Genomic DNA, 18368 nt, shown 5'->3' with positions numbered 1-18368 from the left:
GAGTCATATAGCTATGAAACACGTAAGACGGACGCAGAAAACTTGTGTTTACTGATTTTACTGATATTTGACCATTAGAGATATTACAGCCATATACACAGAAGAGCCAAAGGAACTGGTACTCCTGCCTAACATCGTGTACGGGCCCCGGTAGCACGCAGAGGTGCCACAACACGACGTGGCAAGGATTCGACTAATGTCTGAAGTAGTGCTGGAGTGAACTGACACCATTAATCCTGCAGAGCTGTCCATCCGTAATAGCACGAGAGTGTGAAGATCTGAACTGGCCAAGTCCGTTGGTATGCAGAATGCAAATGAATGGTTGCAGATGATCAGACAGGATGCTTACGTAGATGTCACCTGTCAGAATCGTAACTAGACGTATCAGAGGTTCCATATCACTCCAACTGTACACGCTTCACACCATTACAGAGCCTCCACCAGCTTGGACAGTCCCCCTGCTGATATGTAGGATCCACTGATGCATGAGGTTGTCTCCATACCCTTACACGCCTATCCCCTCTATACAATTTGAAACGAGAATCGTCCGACCAGGTAACATGTTTTGACTCATCAACAGTCCCAATATTGGTGTTCACGGGCCCAGGCGATGCGTAAAGCTTTGTGTCGAGCAGTCACAAAAGCCCATATCGATGAAGTTTCGTTGAATGGTTAGCACGCTGACTCTTGTTGATGGCCTAGCATTGAAATCTGCAGCAGTTTGCAGAAGGGATCCACATCTGTCGCGTTGAACTACTCTCTTCAATCGTCGTTGGTTCCGTTCTTGCAGGATCTTTTTCCAGCCGCAGAGATGTCGGGGATCTGATGTTTTGCCGGATTCTTGATATTCACAGTACACTCGTGAAATGGTCGTACGGGAAATTCCCCACTTCATCGCTACCTCGGAGATGCTGTGTTCCATTGCTCGTGCTCCAACTATACCATCACGTTCAAAATCAATTAAATCTTGGTAACCTGCCATTTTAGCAGCCGCAACCGATCTAACAATTGCGCTAGACACTTGTTGCCGACCGAAGCGCCGTATTCTGCCTGTTTAAGTACACTATGTGATCAAAAGTATCGATACACCTGGCTGAAAATGACTTACGTCACGCTCTCCATCTAATGCTGGAATTCAATATGGTGTTGGCCCACCCTTAGGCTTCATGATAGCTTCGATTCGCGCACGCTTCAGGCAAATGCCGGGATGGTTCCTTTGAAAGGGCACGGCCGATTTCCTTCCCAATCCTTCCCTAACCCGAGCATGAGCTCCGTCTCTAATGACCTCGTTGTCGACGGGACGTTAAACACTAACCACCACCACCACCACCGATTCGCGCAGGCATACGTTCAACCAGGTGCTGGAAGGCTTCTGGGGTAATGGCAGCCCATTCTTCGAGCAGTGCTGCACTGAGGAGAGGTATCGATGTCGGTCGGTGAGGTCTGGCACGAAGTCAGCGTTCCAAAACATTCCACAGGTTTTCTATAGAGTCTAGCCAGGACTCTGTGCAGGCCAGTCCATTACAGGGATGTTATTTTCGTGTAACCACTCCGCTACAGGCCGTGCATTGAGAACAGATGCTCGATCGTGTTGAAAGATGCAATAGCCATTCCCGAATTGTTCTTCAACAGTGGGACGCAAGAAGGTGCTTAAAACATCAATGCAGGCCTGTGCTGTGATAGTGCCACGCAAAACAACAAGGAGTGCCCATCCATGAGAAACACGACCTCACTATAACACCACCGCCTTCGAATTTTACTGTTGGCGCTACACAAGTTGGCGGATGACGTTCACCGGACATTCGACATACCCACACCCTGCCATCGGATCACCACATTGTGTACCGTGATTCGTCACTCCACACAACGTTTTTTCACTGCTCAATAGTCCAATATTTACGCTCCTTACACCAAGCAAGGCGTCGTTTGACGTTTATCGGCCTGATGTGTGGCTTATGAGCAGCTGCTCTGACACAAAATCCAAGTTTTCTCGCCTCCCACCTAACTGTCATAGTACTTGCAGTGGGTCTTAATGCAGTTTAGAATTCCTATGTGATGGTCTGGACCTAATATTCATTACGACCATCTTCAACTGTCGGCGGTCTCTGTCAGTCAACAGACGACGCCGGCCTGTACGCTTTCGTGCTGTACGTGTCCCTTCACGTTTCCACTATACTAAGAGCACCCCATTGTGGTCTCTCACGATGTCTAATGACTATTGAGGTCGCTGATATGGAGTACCTGGCAGTAGATGTCAGCACAATGCACCTAATATGAAAAAACATATGTTTTTGGGGATGTCCGGACACTTTTGATCACATAGTGTATCTCTGTATTTAAATACTCATGCCTTGGCTCGTCAGCGTACAATTCCATGGATACCGCAAAAAACTATCATTAAGGCTTGGAATCTTGTTCTTAGAGCTTTTTTCGCACTCAATGATGTTGGGCCTTTCTAGTGCATGGACTAGCGTTTAATTTCTGGATCATGAGTGAAAAAACAAAATTCGTCACCTGTTATCACTTTTTCCAAGAAATTATGATAATTTTCATTGGTTTCAGTGTGACAGTACAAATATTTTGATGAGCTTCCTTTCGTTCAGTAGTGAGGGGATTTTCACATCAGTTTCGAAAACGCCTTTCCCATGTTAAATTGGTTACGTAAAATTTGCCTTGCTCATTCTTTGTAAATTCGTACAGTTTCAGCAATCAATCGAATATTCAGACGACGGTCAGATAGACTCAGAATACCTACTTTTTTCATATTTTGATCCGTTCTTGGCTTTGAAGGGATTCCCGGGCGTGATTCATCTTGGACGTCTTCTCAGCCACTTAAAAACTCGCAAACATGATTTTTTGCCGTACAATTCTTTCAGTAGACTGTAATAGCATTTTTTCCAAGCTTCGTGTGAAACTTCACAAAAAGACGTAGTTCTGTTATTACACTAATTATCATGTTTCTGGCAAAGCAACAGCTCACTAATTTGTCTACAAACACCAGATATGCCACTACCTTCGACTGAGAAGGCTCCACGCTTCACACCTATTGGTCGTTCATCTTTGGTGCATCCGTGCTTACTGTGTAACAGCATCAGTCCCGTCATTTTTTGGCCACCCAGATTTTTTTTCTCCAATTTTACTTAGGAAGCACTGAAAGTAAGAAGATGATTATGTAGCGTTTCTAGTAAATAGTTTCTGTGTAGAACTTTCGCTCCTCAGTAGTAGAGACCAGCAGGAACATGATCCGCTGTAGGCAGTACTCGGGGCAGAGGCTAAAATTACTGCGGGTTGCTGTCTGTCTGTCTGTCTCTTTCCCCTGGCAGGGCAGCGACACCGCGCCGGCCGCTGACGAGTCACAGCCAGCGTTCTGCGTTCCTTTGGTGCGCCTGCCGGACCCCGGCCAAGAACTCGCACTCCTAAGTAAACAACGCGTGGCGCGCTGCTCTTGAATTACACATCCACTGCGTTGGGCGAAGAGTGATTGGTACTGGTTTGGGCAGGCATAAATGAGCGTGTGCACTGAGCAACGGCCTATCACGGTTTCGTGGGAACGTGCCAGGGACATTGCCGTGCACACCCACCGACGAGGAATTTTTCCGCCACGAGGTCGGTAGAAACGGAACACGAATTGGGGTTAGACAAGCACGGGGAAGGAATCCCCTTTAAGAATGACAATAATCTTTCGCATTGGCTGTTGTAATTTGGATTAGAAAATCCTTTTATTTCGTGTTTCTTCCCATCTACAGAGCTATGGCGGCGTAACCATTTTCATATGTGAAAAATGTTGCATTACCACCTTGAGCTGCTGCTAAAATACTTTATTTATACATCCAGTTTCAGTCGTCTGACCATCATCAGATTCTCACATAAAAGTATTCACAGCGTCATGTTAGGCGAAATATAAAGTCATTACAGTCAGGTGATAAAACCATGGTTCAAATGATTCAAATGGCTCTGAGCACTATGGGACTTAAGATCTGAGGTCATCAGTCCCCTAGAACTTAGAACTACTTAAACCTAACTAACCTAAGGACATCACACCCATCCATGCCCGAGGCAGGATTCGAACCTACGACCGTATCAGTCGCGCGGTTCCTGACTGAAGCGCCTAGAACCGCTCGGCCACCGCGGCCGGTGACAAAACCATGAATCGTTTGCATGCCGTAATACAAATTACGTCGTCAGTCTACCAAACCTGTGCTAGGGAGTGTGCTCATTCATGTTAAAACTGTAATCGCCGTTAATTTTGTGAACAGATTCATACCGCATTTTATATTTCGCCTGACATGATGCTGTGAATACTTTTATGTAAAAACTCGAAGACGGTCAGACGATTGAAAATGGTTGTAAAAATAAAGTATTTTACCAGCAGCTGAAGGCGGTAATGTGACATTTTTTTAAGTATGTAAGAGCTCTGGGGCACTGCCTCTTGAAAGTTTGCAAGTCTGCTGAGTAATCCGTTAAACGTACATATTCGGGTTACAGTAAAATATAACGTTGGTCGTACATTGTCAAATTACTGAGGTTACATTGAAAAATTACGTTGGTCATACGTTTTTATAATATTGGGGATACAGTCAAAAATTACGTTGATCATACACTATTAAAATGACCAACGTAGTTTTGGACGATAACCCAAATAACTCCGTTTGACGGTTTATACCATATAACTGACAAACTAAAGAATTAAAACTACGCGCTGTACCGGGACTCTCACCCAGAACTTTGACTTTTGCTGCGAAATGCTCTACCGTAACCATTGAGCTTTTTTTCTTGCATTAATCAATAAGCAGCTGGCGCATGCTACAGGTCATAATGTTTACAGTAATAGTCTTCATTGAAACATCAAAAAGATGGATTGCGGCGGGATGTGTGCATGCTCCTGACATCTGTTGAGCTTAGGGTCAACCAGTTTCATCAGTGCTGTACCCCCTACACTGTCTATACGAATATTTGCGAAAAGTTGTCTGACCTATTTCTCTGACATTCACTTCGATATGGGCCCAAAGCACAAATTTTCGCTGCTATAGGAACGCTCACTGGCTACACTGACTCTCATTTCTTCGTAAAAGTTGCATGCTGCTGACGGAATGACCCACCGCAACCTAACGCTCCATAGTTTCAGTATTTTAGTCTATGTAAAGGGCGCTCATGATTTCAGAACGTTTAAGTATGTTACCAACCTGACCACTAAACCAAAAGTTGAAGTTCGTTTTAACATCGTACATTTCATGAATTGTAAACTTATGACGTTTTCAGTAGATTGCTATGAACTGTCGTTTAAAGTAGCAATTCTTTACTGGAGTCGTCGGTGGCCACCATTTTTTCAAGTCACATCGAGGGAGATCACAGTTTGTTATTTTCACACAGTTTGTCAGTGACTTGCAAAAACTAGTGACCAAACACGTAGGTGAAAGAGAAATATAAACGCTGAAACAAAGACTTAACAAAGCTACTAGACCAACCTCGAAACACGTAACTACTATATTTCATGCCTGAAGTGCACAGTTTCATCTGAACTTCAAGGCAGAGAATGAGGTTAATGAAAATGATTATAACAAGGGTCATGAAGTGTTGTAACAGGTCATAATTGTGCGCGTGGTACATTTAGTAACTGTTCTTTATGTTCTGTTCTATTTTAACATGAATTAGAAACTACAAAACAGTCAAAAATGCTATGACCACTAGCCTATATATGAAAATTTTGTACATTAACATTAATAATAATAATCCTAAATATTAATTAGAGTTAAATAAAATAATATAAAATGGGTATAAATTTTTTTTTAGGAAATATGGGATGTCGAGGCTTGATTAAAAAACTAGTCAAACCCATGAGACTGGCAATTGCATATAAATTTGATTTTCACAAACATTTGTTTTTCCCACAGTTTTGTGTCTGTGCTTTGCACCATTATTGTTTTCAGTACCTCAACTGATTTTGCACTGTGAACATCGTGACCCGCCCGGATAGCCGCCGCCTTAGCTGGATACTTCTGGAGTTCCTAGAGGTGCGCTGTTCCCGCGCAGAATCCGTACGGCGGCCAGCCTAGATGTGGATTTTAGGCGGTGTTTCACATTCTAATAGGTGAATGCCGGGCTGGTACGTATGTACGGCTGCAGTTCCACAATTCGCAAACATTTGGAACATTTAAGCAGTCGTTCTATATTTTCTCAGGTCGCCTAACGTATATCACAGGATAATGGCCTCGGGCGCCGCGAAACCGGTCGTGGTTTTTAACACAAAAAGTAGAGAGCCACTGGTGCTGTAAACTTATTCAAAATAAACACTACAGTTGAGGAACCTGCATCAATATGCTGCAAACGCACTGTTCCCCTCTCTCTTTCCAGGACGGGAGATCCAATGACTAACATGCCGATCCCCTGACGACAAGGATAAACCGAGGAACAAGAAGAAGGCTATGAACATTTTGAAGGACACCTTTCCAAACAGTATCAAAATTTCAAGAAATTTCAAGGAGAAACTTAGATCACGAAAATCCTATGCTAGCGGTCGTCACAGCCTTACTTCCGCCAGTACCTCTTCTCCTACTTTCCAAAACATCACACAGCTTCTTCTGCATGCTCCTCACCTCGTATAGCACTCCTGGAAGAAAGGATATTGCGGGAAAATGGCATAGCTACAGTCTAGGGAATCGTTTCCTCAATAAATTTTCACCCGGTAGCAGAGTTACCGGCCTAAGTGACCGAGTGGTTCTAGGCGCTATAGTCTGGAACCGCGCGACCGCCACGGTCGCAGGTTCGAATCCTGTCTCGGACATGGATGTGTGTGATGTCCTTAGGTTAGTTTAAGTAGTTCTAAGTTCTAGGGGACTGATGACCTCAGATGTTAAGTCCCATAGTGCTCAGAGCCATTTTTGAACAAAGACAGAAGTGCTCGAATTGGAAACGGCTTAAGGCATGTTGCAGTATTCTCCCCTATTGCTCAGCTAGTACATCGAAGAAACAATGAATGAAATAAAAGAAAGTTTCAGAAGTGAGATCCAAATGCAGGATTAATGAACACTGGTTACAAAATTCGCCATTGTCACCGAATGAAGAATTACAGGACTTTTTAGATGAACTGGTCTAATGAGCATAGACTGTGGAACCCATGTTGTAGACGAAATAAGGAATCCGGCTACCTTTATAGCAAAGGACAGATGCAGCAACGAGGAAGTGAGAAGCACTCTAGTGCAAGGGAAGAGGGTATTCAGGGACAGAAGAAGTCTGCTAGTATTGCCATTAATTAGAGGGAAAAATTTCTGAGAATGCACGTCTGTATCCGAGCCGTATGTGTTAGCCTTGGCGGCGCTCTGGCTGTCGAACCTTGCCCTCTGTTTTGGTCTTTGGTCGTCGGTTGCGACACGAGAGCGAGGTGGCGCGCTGTGGCGGGGTTGCTGAAGAGAGATGAGGGCAGTGGGGGCCCAGCAAGTGTCTCTCGAAGTGGTCGTGGATTTGACCGGCGTCGTCTGTTCTTGGGATATGTTGTGGGCTAGAGGGGGAACCTAGGCCCTTGGGGGCCGTTGACGGCTTGTGCTATGTGGACCTGGTTCACTTACCTACCTATTGGAGAATCACGCTGTGAGACGTAGACTCTTTGGAAATGTTTGAAGGTGTTTTTCCTGTTCTGACACAGTTTGATTTGAACATGGCCTCTATACCTGCAGGTGTGTTTACTCTCGAGTTGTTTTAAGTGCAGTTCCTGAACTCTGAATTCGTATTCATGTTTTATTGTGCAGGTCGGTGTTAAGACCTGTTAAGTTCACAGTGGTGCTGAATAGCAATTCAAGTTACCCGCACCAGGGTTTGAGTTGTTTCACTGACATGTTATTACCCGTTAAGTCCAGAGAGGTGCTGAATTGTAGTTCATTTTATCCGCACTCAGGTTTCAGTTGTTTCACTGACAGTGTTACATTGGAAATCTGTGGCCATTGCGGCTAGTTGTTGCTTTACCCTCTCTCAGAGCTGGCACTTAGTATGTTCCAGGCAGTATTGTGTATTGCCGAGCAGAGGTCGTATTTGACAGCCGTTTTATTGCAAGATCTACGATGTCGTGGCTGCCTGGACAGGGTGTTGGACTGAAAAACGGGAGATCCGTGTTCAAAACTTCCTCGTGCCCCATTTTTTTCACAAACTTTTGAACAGTCATTGACGTGTCTGTTCTTCTGCGGTCTTGGCGATTGTCATATTATACATTGGTTACAGAATGTGAATCATGTGGTAAGAACATATTACTGTCGCAAGTAAATGTGATGAATAGTGAGAGCAAGAGAGATGCCGCATAGACCTCACACAGAAGTGAAAACAACAAATAAACGGGCGTGAAATACGTTACTAGAACAGAATTAAAAAATCAAAAGCCGCGCGGAGTGGCCGCGCGGTTAGAGGTGTCATGTCACGGATTGTGCGGCTCCTCCCGCCGGAGGTTCAAGCCCTCCCTCGGACATTGGGGTGTGTGTGTTCTTCTTAGCGTAAGTTGGTTTAAGTAGTGTGTAAGTCTAGGGACCGATGACCTCAACAGTTTGGTCCCTTAAGAATTCACACACATTTGAACATTTTTTGAAAAATCAAAACTTCCGTACCGGAACGCAAGTGTCATAACATGTGGTAGTTTTGTAGAACAAATAGGAGGAACGTACGTCTGGAGGTGCCTCCTTCACAACTCGCTGTTGGAAACGGACGTTACACAACGACAGTGGCAAAAATATGAACAAGCGAACAGCCACGTCAGTGACGGACAGTTCATAATTTTGTGGGAAAAAGAGGAAAGTGGGGCATGAGGGATATTTGAACAGGGATATCCTCCTTTGTAGTCCAACACCGTGACCACACAACCACGAAGCCAGGCATGTCCAAATTCGACCGATATTCATTGTTTCTATTTTGCTTCTTTTTGCACGGTTTAGTACATCTTCTCCCTGTTTTCGTGGTTGATTTGCGCTCAGTTTTTGACAGTTCTCTTATAAGAAGCGAAGTGAAATTGGACGATCACGTAATATGGGCAGTATGGAAGGCAAAGGGTTGTGGGGAAGTTCCGTCCATATGTAAAGAAAATCGCATAGAAACCCTAGTGCAACCAACTGTATCAAAAAATGGCTCTAAGCACTATGGGACTTAACATCTGAGGTCATCAGACCCCTAGACTTAGAAACTAACCTGACCGAGGTAGGATTCGAACCTGCGTCCGTAGCAGGTGCGCGGTTCCGGACTGAAGCGCCCAGAATCACTCGGCGACAGCGGCCGGCCAACTGTATTGTCCCACTATCAATGAGACGTAGGGACAGACATCGAACGAATTTAGAGACTTATTGCTAGGATCTTAACAGACCGTTGTAGTCCCTATCAAAGTATAACACAGATTCTAGGCCAGCATAAATGGTAACCCTTTGAAGAAAGGTTTTGTTGTTAACGCGAAACCCTGAAGGGTAAATTTAGAGAAGCGTGAGACAATTCTGCTGCCGCCATCGTATATCTCCCAGGGTTCATGAGATTAGAGCAGGCACGTACAGTGGCATACATGCATAAGGGGTACAGTGATTTTCGTCTTGTTCGATACGAAAAGGCAGCAGAATACAAATTCGTTAACATTGGTACGTACTACGTTGTGCCACGCTCTTTATAGTGGTGGTGGAATGTATATGCAATCGTAGAATTAACAGGGCGTTGGCAGTACGAAATGAAGTGCTTAGAAGAATAGGTGGAATCTGCATCAACAGAAGATGATCAAAACATATATGACGAAAGAGTATCGAAACTGTCGACAGCAAATAAACAAATGAAAGACCTGTTCTAGGTTAGAGATGGAGGATAGAATTAACGAGTTATAAAGAGTATGGTGAAAAGAAACGAGAAACATTAGGCAGTTTCTTAAAATGTGTGCAGAAGAGGAATATAAAGCGGGAATGCACAAAATGTCGTCGATTACTTTAGCAATCCGAGCAACTATTCACTGTTGTACAGGAGAAGTAAAAGGGCAACAGCGTGGTGTAACCTCGCAGCGAGGAACAACTGGGACGGGCGACAAAACCTAGAGGGAGAGCAGCCCGGAATCTGATTGGAAAATTCCCCGTACTACGTAAGCAATTACTGGTAATCTTCTCTTTATTTAAAAGCAGATAAATTCAATTAAAACCCTTTGAGGGGATGTAAAGCTCTTGGATTGCGTAAGCAATTATTGGAAAGTGCATTTTCATTTAAAAGTTTTTAAGTCCTTTGAGAAAAGAATTAAAGTCGCGTTCTTGTTTAACTTAATCGAACAGCTTGACAAATGACAAGTACTTGTCATTCAGCTGCGCTACGGTCCGCCGCTAAATTTAGAAGTTTGGGTACAGTCCGTAGCTTCCAGATGATGGAACGACAAAGCAACGTAGCTCGTCAATGGCAGCAGCTATGTGAAAAGCAGAAACTTACTGCTGTCGTCCGTTACAGTTCCCATTCAAAACTGTGGGGAATATATACCGGGTGATCAAAAAGTCAGTATAAATTTGAGCCGGCCGAAGTGGCCGTGCGGTTAAAGGCGCTGCAGTCTGGAACCACAAGACCGCTACGGTCGCAGGTTCGAATCCTGCCTCGGGCATGGATGTTTGTGATGTCCTTAGGTTAGTTAGGTTTAACTAGTTCTAAGTTCTAGGGGACTAATGACCTCAACAGTTGAGTCCCATAGTGCTCAGAGCCATTTGAACCATTATAAATTTGAAAACTTAATAAACCACAGAATAATGTAGACAGAGAGGTAGAAATTGACACGCATGCTTGGAATGACATGAGATTTTATTACAACCAAAATGCAGGATGGTGCTCCACCCCATATTGCTAGACGCGTGAAAGATCTCTTGAGCGCGTCGTTTGGTGATGATCGTGTGCTCTGCCGCCACTTTCGTCATGCTTGGCCTCCCAGGTCCCCAGACCTCAGTCCGTGCGATTATTGGCTTTGGGGTTACCTGGAGTCGCAAGTGTATCGTGATCGACCGACATCTCTAGGTATGCTGAAAGACAACATCCGACGCCAATGCCTCATCATAACTCCGGACATGCTTTACAGTGCTGTTCACAACATTATTCCTCGACTACAGCTATTGTTGGGGAAAGATGGTGGACATATTGAGCATTTCCTGTAAAGAACATTATTTTTGCTTTGTCTTGCTTTGTTATGCTAAATATTGCTATTCTGATCAGATGAAGCGCCATCTGTCGGACATTTTTTGAACTTTTGTATTTTTTGGTTCTAATAAAACCCCATGTCATTCCAGGCATGTGTGTCAATTTTTAGCTCTCTATCTATTCTGTGATTTATTCAGTTTTCAAATTTATACTGACTTTTTGATCACCCAGTATTTTGTCGGATCAGAAGTATCTGGGCACCTATTAGTGGACATTAAAACAGCGTATGTCTGCCATTCGCCTTTATGACGACTTCAACTCTACTGGCGACACTTGGAATGAGGTCTGTGGAGCAACGACAGGCCATTCTTCCTCGAGTACCGAAACCAAAGAGGTAGCTGGACGCTGGGGTCTGGAGCGAAATGTGCGATCTAACATAGCAAAGGTGTCCCATTGGGTTCAGGTCGGAGCTCTATTTCAGGAAATGTTATTGTCCGTAAAGTATTCCCTTGCGTTGCAGACAAAGTGCTTTGGAGCAATCATCGTCGCCGAACTGTTCCTGTACTATATTAGACAATGCTGTAAAACGTGTTCACATCCTTCCGCATTTAGCTTTTTTTAAGCACCATAAGTAACGTCACCCCAAAACGTTAACACCAATTCCATCGCTGTTGCTAATGTTTTCCAGGCATTCGCCAAACCCAAATCGTTCCATAGTATTGCACAAGTACAGCGTGATTCATCACTCCAAATTATTCGTTTACAATAACCCACTGTCACGTAGCGTCGCCCTTTACACCACCCCAAGCTTAGTATAGACTACAGAAATGTATGGCTTCTGCAGAGCTGCCCGACCATTGTACTGTGATATTAACTGCATAAACACAATCACTGTGTTAGTTGGACTACTCGTAGCATTTTGGAACTCACGAGTGATTCCTTTCGCTGATATCATGCGATTCTCTGTGACCAAACTTCACAATGGTTGACGATCCCTGCTGATCAGCACGTGAGGCTTGCCTCGTTTTGGTTTAGCTTCACAGTCACGTGATCAACAGCCTACTTGGGCAGCTTTAAAAATGTTGAAATGTCTACAAGTCACTGAACTCTGCTGGCCGAACAATTCTGCTGTTGCTCCGTCTCACCGTCAACATAATGTGTGACGTCACAAGTCATCACGAGACAACATTCCTTGCAGTATAGCCCGCTGTATTTGAGCTTCGGAGGCTGCAGATTTGTGTCTTAGCGATGACACATTCGCACCTGTCGCTTACTACTAGCCGTGAGAAACGGTATCCGTGTCACTAACAAGGGGGGCCACGACGTTTGGAACGCGGATTTACTGCAAACGTCGTACGCTCGTAGTGCTCCAATAAGACAACAAAATGTATAGGCAGTAGCGTGTACTTCTCAAACGTTATTGAGAAAATCGCAAGATAATTTCGATCGTCAAATGTATAAAACTGTGCGTGGCCGCCGGGAGCCGAGTGGTAGCCGGCACGGTAGCTCAGCGTGTTCGGTCAGAGGGTTACGTGCCCTCTGTAATAAAAAAAAACTGAGTTAATCGTGCACTAACGAACTTAAACGGATGTCTTACGACGTCCGCCCCAAGCAGATTAAGCGAACAAAATGAGATTAAAAAAAGAAAAAAAATAGAGGTTAGCGTTCAAGCCCCGTAATCGTTGGGTCGCTGGATCGAGTCCCGCTCGTCAGTTTTTTTATTTCTAACACAGTCATTTTCTTTGCTATTTATATTACAGTTGTTGTAATGGGAAAAATAAGTGTAATCGGATGAGCCTTTATTAAATTTACGATGTTATTTGGCAGTCTACAAATTTTTATTATCACAAATAATATAATATTCAGAACTACCGAGTAATAAACGGCCAAATGCATAAAGTGATACTGAAAATGTATGCTTGTCCGTGATTTGAGAAATCCCTTATTCCTGGTAGGAGCCCGAAACGACTTGTTACCTCCAAGTTTTGACCGGCACAGACGGCTTTCGAAAGATGTACAATTAATCGTCACTTTCGACATTACCATTACAAGTTGCGGGATGCTATTTTTCGTAAAAACATGAAAAACAAAGTTAAACAGCACCAGCTGCATTGAATAAATGCTATTGTTTCCGCACACGCAAGATGTTTTGAGGTTTTCCGTGGAAAAACAAACCTCGTTAACATTTTCAAAAACCTCTCTTTCAGCCGATAATTAGGAAGCAAACCATGCATAACGCAGCATTTCCTTAAATATCGGCGCTGATCATTGGTCATCGGGTGTATGTTAATAGCGTCTTCACGAGAAGAAATTTCTCGTTCTCTTTCGTTTAAATACGAACAATTTTGAAGACACCGACAAGCATACATTTTCAGTATCACTTTATGCGTTTGGTCGTTTACTAGTCGGTGAATATTACGTTATTTGTGATAATAAAAATTTGTAAACTGCCAAAGAACGTTGTAAATGTAATGAAAGTTCATCCGATCACACGTATTTTCCCATTATATCAACTGTAATATAAATAGTAAAGGAAATGGCTGTGTTAGAAATAAAAAAAAAAAAACTGACTAGTGGGACTCGATCCAGCGACCCAGCTATTACAGGACTTGAACGCTAACCACTTTTCGGCTTCAGGCGCTTCCTGGTAAAAATGGCCACCAACAGGTGTATACATTTGACAACATTTGACGGTCGAAATTATCTTGCGATTTTCTCAATAACGCTTGAGAAGTACGCGCTATTTCTTACACATTTTGTTGTCCAATGCAGTACTACGAGTGTACGAAGATTGCAGTAAATCCGCGTTCCAAACGTAGTGGCCTCCCCTTGTAAGTAGCGGCCATATATTTAAACCCGCTACGAATCTAAATAAACTATATTAAATATTATTCAATCATTTTCAGAATCGATACACGGGCTTTTGTTATTCGGGAAAAGACTGTATAAAAATTTCATCGTTGTAACTCAGAAACCGACACTTAGGGAATTAAATTCAGTTAGTAACTATAGCAGTTTATCTTTTGGTGTCATTTAAAAACGTAACCAGAACTCCCAATGGGCAGAATTATTTAACTGAGATTTTCATTTAAAAAGTTAAACTACTTTTCATTTTTCGTAATATAAAAATTTTATGTAATGCATTACGTAATCATAGCGTGGGAAAGATGTTTGTACTCACATTGCGGATGACCATTGTCTAAGTGTACTTGCTTTTGTAAGGAGGCAGCCAGAATATCTGTATAAAGTAAAATCGACTTCTGAATTTATTTCTAGATTATCTGTTCGTTGGTTTATTAAATCTTATATTAATATTTGCATGTTGGAATGACGTAAATGCATTTGTGAATAGTGATTGGCACAGGCCGGTTTTGGCGTGAGAATGATCACGAACAATTCTTCTGATTGGCCAGACAAAATTATCGGCCAATTAGAGTTAGGCAGTTTCCCGCGCACTGCAAGATAGATACGCTGTGGAAGAAGCAGCATCAAGAGAGTCGCTAGTCAGCTATTGGACGTGCAGGTCCTGTTGAACGTTTCAGTCTTCATTATGTGCAAAATGAGGAAGGAACTGGTTTCTCGCGTCCACATTGTGTTGCCCTGAAAGCAGTTGCATTTACGGACAGTTTGGTGAAAGTTGGAAGTTTTGGAATTGTTTTGTTGAAAAGGTAAGCAGGTGTGAACTTTCGGTCTGTGTGTAATTTCGGCGTGGCATGTTCTGTTTTCGTATGTGGAATATTTGGCGAGCAGTTTCTTTTTAAGAAATCCACTGAAAAGGAACCGAATGTGAAACTCACTATAAGTAACGGAACTTTAACTGTAAGATAGTGTAATTATTTGGGTCGAACTTAGGTAAAATTCTAGCTGCTTTGCGTGTGATCTGGATTGCATGAACTGTGAACTGAGAACAGTAGTTTTGTTAGTTAAGTACTTGCGGGCTTGATGGCGAGTTTTTTTTCCATTTGAGCTAAAGGAAGTAAAAAGACTTTTATTAGAGTTTTGACATTTTACTGAAGGAATGAAGTGACCACCTTCCGCCCGAAAATTACACGGACTTTGCAACGTAAGTATAGGCGTCGTTTTATCAACGCTGCTTTTTCGACGTACTAATAGTACCTACATTTGCAGAGAAACGGGATGGTGAACTGACGCCGTACTGAGGTAGGTGGAACTTTTACAAGTGAATAGTACGACGAAAGACAGTGACAATTTCAAAGATGCTCTCTGCCTCCCTTGATGCTGGTGGGCCTCCCCTCGTGACGTCTAGTGGTCATTTCCGCATCACACAGTGGTGGCCGGATACTTCTGATCAAATAGCGTATACGAAGCTGTGGAGCAGTTGATTGCTTCTGGTATTACAGGTTCTTTTAAGAGGAGTGTGGTTCATATGGCTCTGAGCACTATGAGACTTAACTTAGGAGCTCATAAGTTCCATAGAACTTAGAACTACTTAAACCTGACTAACCTAAGGACATCACACACATCCATGCCCGAGGCAGGATTCGAACCTGCGACCGTATCGGTCGCGCGGTTCCAGACTGTAGCGCCTAGAACCGCTCGACCGCCTTGGCCGCCTAAGAGGAGTGTGTGATTAGCCTTAAAACACAAAAACTCTCTATGGTTTAAAACTCCTTTTTAATTCTAGTTCAGTAGACTTAAATTGTTCATTAGGGTGGTCATAGTTGCAGTTGATTTACTGTTATATACTCTCACCTTTGCAGCCTTACATGTTGTACTGATATACAGAGCGACAGTTACTGAACTACATAAAAAAGAAAAACGTAAATTAGTTACGAGCCACGGCGTGCACACACTATATTGCACATATTTACGTCACTTCACATAGACGGATTTAGGTTATGACGTGTTGGAAATGCCTGCCATTATTTGCGATGATTTGGCGCAGACGAATAGCGCTGAAGTATCGGAACATCGCTGCTGTCGATGACCTCCTGAATGGCTGTTTTCAGCTCGGCAGTGGTTTTGGGGTTATTGCTATAGACCTTGTCATTAATATAGCCCCACAAAAAGGAGTCGCATGTGTTCAGATTCGGAGAATATGGCGGCTAATCGAGGGCCTTGCCAAGGACCTCTGGGGTACCCCAGAGCTAAAATGTGGTCCCCAAAGTGCTCCTCCAGACATCAAACATTCTCCTGCTTCAATGGGTCGAGCTCCGTTTTGCATGAAACACATCTTGTCGAAATCAGGGTCACTTTGGATAACGAGGATGAAATCATCATCTGAAACCTTCACATACCGCTCGGTTGTCAACGTGCCAGCGAAGCAATATCGCACCGATTACCCCGTGACTGGGCATCGCACACCACAGTCACCCGTCGAGAGTGAAGAGACTTCTCGATCGCGAAATGCGGATTCTCAGTCCCCCAAATGCGCCAGTTTTGCTTATTGAGGAATCCATCCAAATGAAAGTGGGCTTCCTCGCTAAACTAAACCATACAGCGCATACTAATTCCCATCATGCCCCGCGGCCAACTGAGCAGTTTGAATGTCCTAACGCTAACCGTTCAGAAGTTATGACGATTTTATTTCACATAGCTCGTTAACTGTCACCCTGTAAAACCTCATCATTGATCTGGAATGAACATGTTTACAATTCCGGTTTGCTTTCGAGGTCTAAAACAGTTGTTAACCAATACAGCTATGTGTAATTTATAATTACAAATTTTTTTCCCATATTTACGCTTACATTTGTAGACGTCACCTAATTGCACATTCCATGGATATTTTTGGCTTATTTTCGTGTTGGTTTACCGAGGGAGGTGGTACAATGGTTAGCGCACTGGATTTGTATTCGGAAGGACGACGGTTCAAACCCGCGTCCGGTCATTTAGATATAGGTTTTCCGTGATTTCCCTAAATCGCTCCACGCAAATGCCGGGTTGGGCATAGCCGACTTTCTTCCTCACTCTTGATACAACCCGAGGCATTGCTCCGTCTCTAATGACCTTGATGTCAACGGGACGTTAATACCGATATTGCTTCCTTTTCTGTTTTTTGTATTTTTTTTTGCAACAGAATATATTTCTTGACGTGAAATACAATGAAATATTGCACCTACTCAGCATTTAGATTTTTGATCGTCAGGTTCAACAACATTCTTCATCTCAGTTACTTACAGTATACGAGGGCTGTTCAGAGAGTAAAGAATGATCGGTCTCAAAATGGAAACCAAAATCAAAACTGTTTTCTTTTTCCCAATAGTTAGCTTCACCTTCGAGCTGTATACCATCGAAGTAAAATATGACCATATATGACGGTAGTATCTGTTCCCGAAAGAACAGTTACCGTGGATAACCACTCAGCTTTGCTAGAAATGACATAATAATTAAATAGACATTCTAGCTGCAAGCAGGCGTTGATACACTTCGTTGGGGACATGTTGAAAATGTGTGCCCCGACCGGGACTCGAACCCGGGATCTCCTGCTTACATGGCAGACGCTCTATCCATCTGAGCCACCGCGGGCACAGAGGATAGTGCGTCTGCAGGGACCTATCCCTTGCACGCTCCCCGTGAGATCCACATTCCCAACATGTCCACAACACTACATTCGTAGTGCGCCTAATAGATGTTTGCCCATCATACTCATTACTCGTGGCAGATTAATCTACCAAGTCCCGTACGAGTTCGGGCATAGCGTGTGCGTTCGCACAAGAAGGTCAAAGGCCGGGAACCCATATTTTTATGGGCAAATATCTATTAGGCGCACTACAAATGTAGTGTTGTGGACATGTTGGGAATGTGGATCTCACGGGGAGCGTGCAAGGGATAAGTCCCTGCAGACGCACTATCCTCTGTGCCCGCGGTGGCTCAGATGGATAGAGCGTCTGCCATGTAAGCAGGAGATCCCGGGTTCGAGTCCCGGTCGGGGCACACATTTTCAACATGTCCCCAACGAAGTGTATCAACGCCTGCTTGCAGCTAGGGTGTCTATTTAATTATCATTTCGTTTAAAATATGACCATTTGTATCGTGGTGGGTGACTAGAGCGCTCATTGATAACTAAAGCTGTACACGTTTCTTTTCTGAATATGCTAAATTCATGCTTTTCATCTTTATTTATTAGTGTTAAATTTAAGTAATCCATACGGTTGCCTTCCTCAAAATCCATAGTGAATCTAATTTTCGGGTGTTGAGAGTTCAATTTTTGTGCTACGTTTTCGATACATTTTTATCTCCTTTGTATAATAAAATAGAGTCGTCAACATATCTCCTGTAATATACGATTTTCTCAGCGATATCAG

At 43.4% G+C, this 18368-nt stretch overlaps 2 non-coding genes across 2 annotated transcripts; one reads left to right on the top strand and one right to left on the bottom strand.

Annotated features, from left to right (window-relative positions):
- Positions 1 to 17515: 17515 nt before the first annotated feature.
- Positions 17516 to 17590, bottom strand: Trnat-ugu. The gene has a single exon. It is a non-coding gene; the product is annotated as a tRNA-Thr (tRNA).
- A 332-nt stretch (positions 17591 to 17922) lies between these two features.
- On the top strand, positions 17923 to 17997 carry Trnat-ugu. The gene has a single exon. It is a non-coding gene; the product is annotated as a tRNA-Thr (tRNA).
- Positions 17998 to 18368: the final 371 nt, after the last annotated feature.

Source organism: Schistocerca americana, chromosome 8, assembly GCF_021461395.2.
Source record: "Schistocerca americana isolate TAMUIC-IGC-003095 chromosome 8, iqSchAmer2.1, whole genome shotgun sequence".
Lineage (NCBI taxonomy): Eukaryota > Metazoa > Arthropoda > Insecta > Orthoptera > Acrididae > Schistocerca > Schistocerca americana.
The sequence above is the reverse complement of the archived record's forward strand: the minus strand, read 5'-3'. Positions and strand labels throughout refer to the sequence as shown.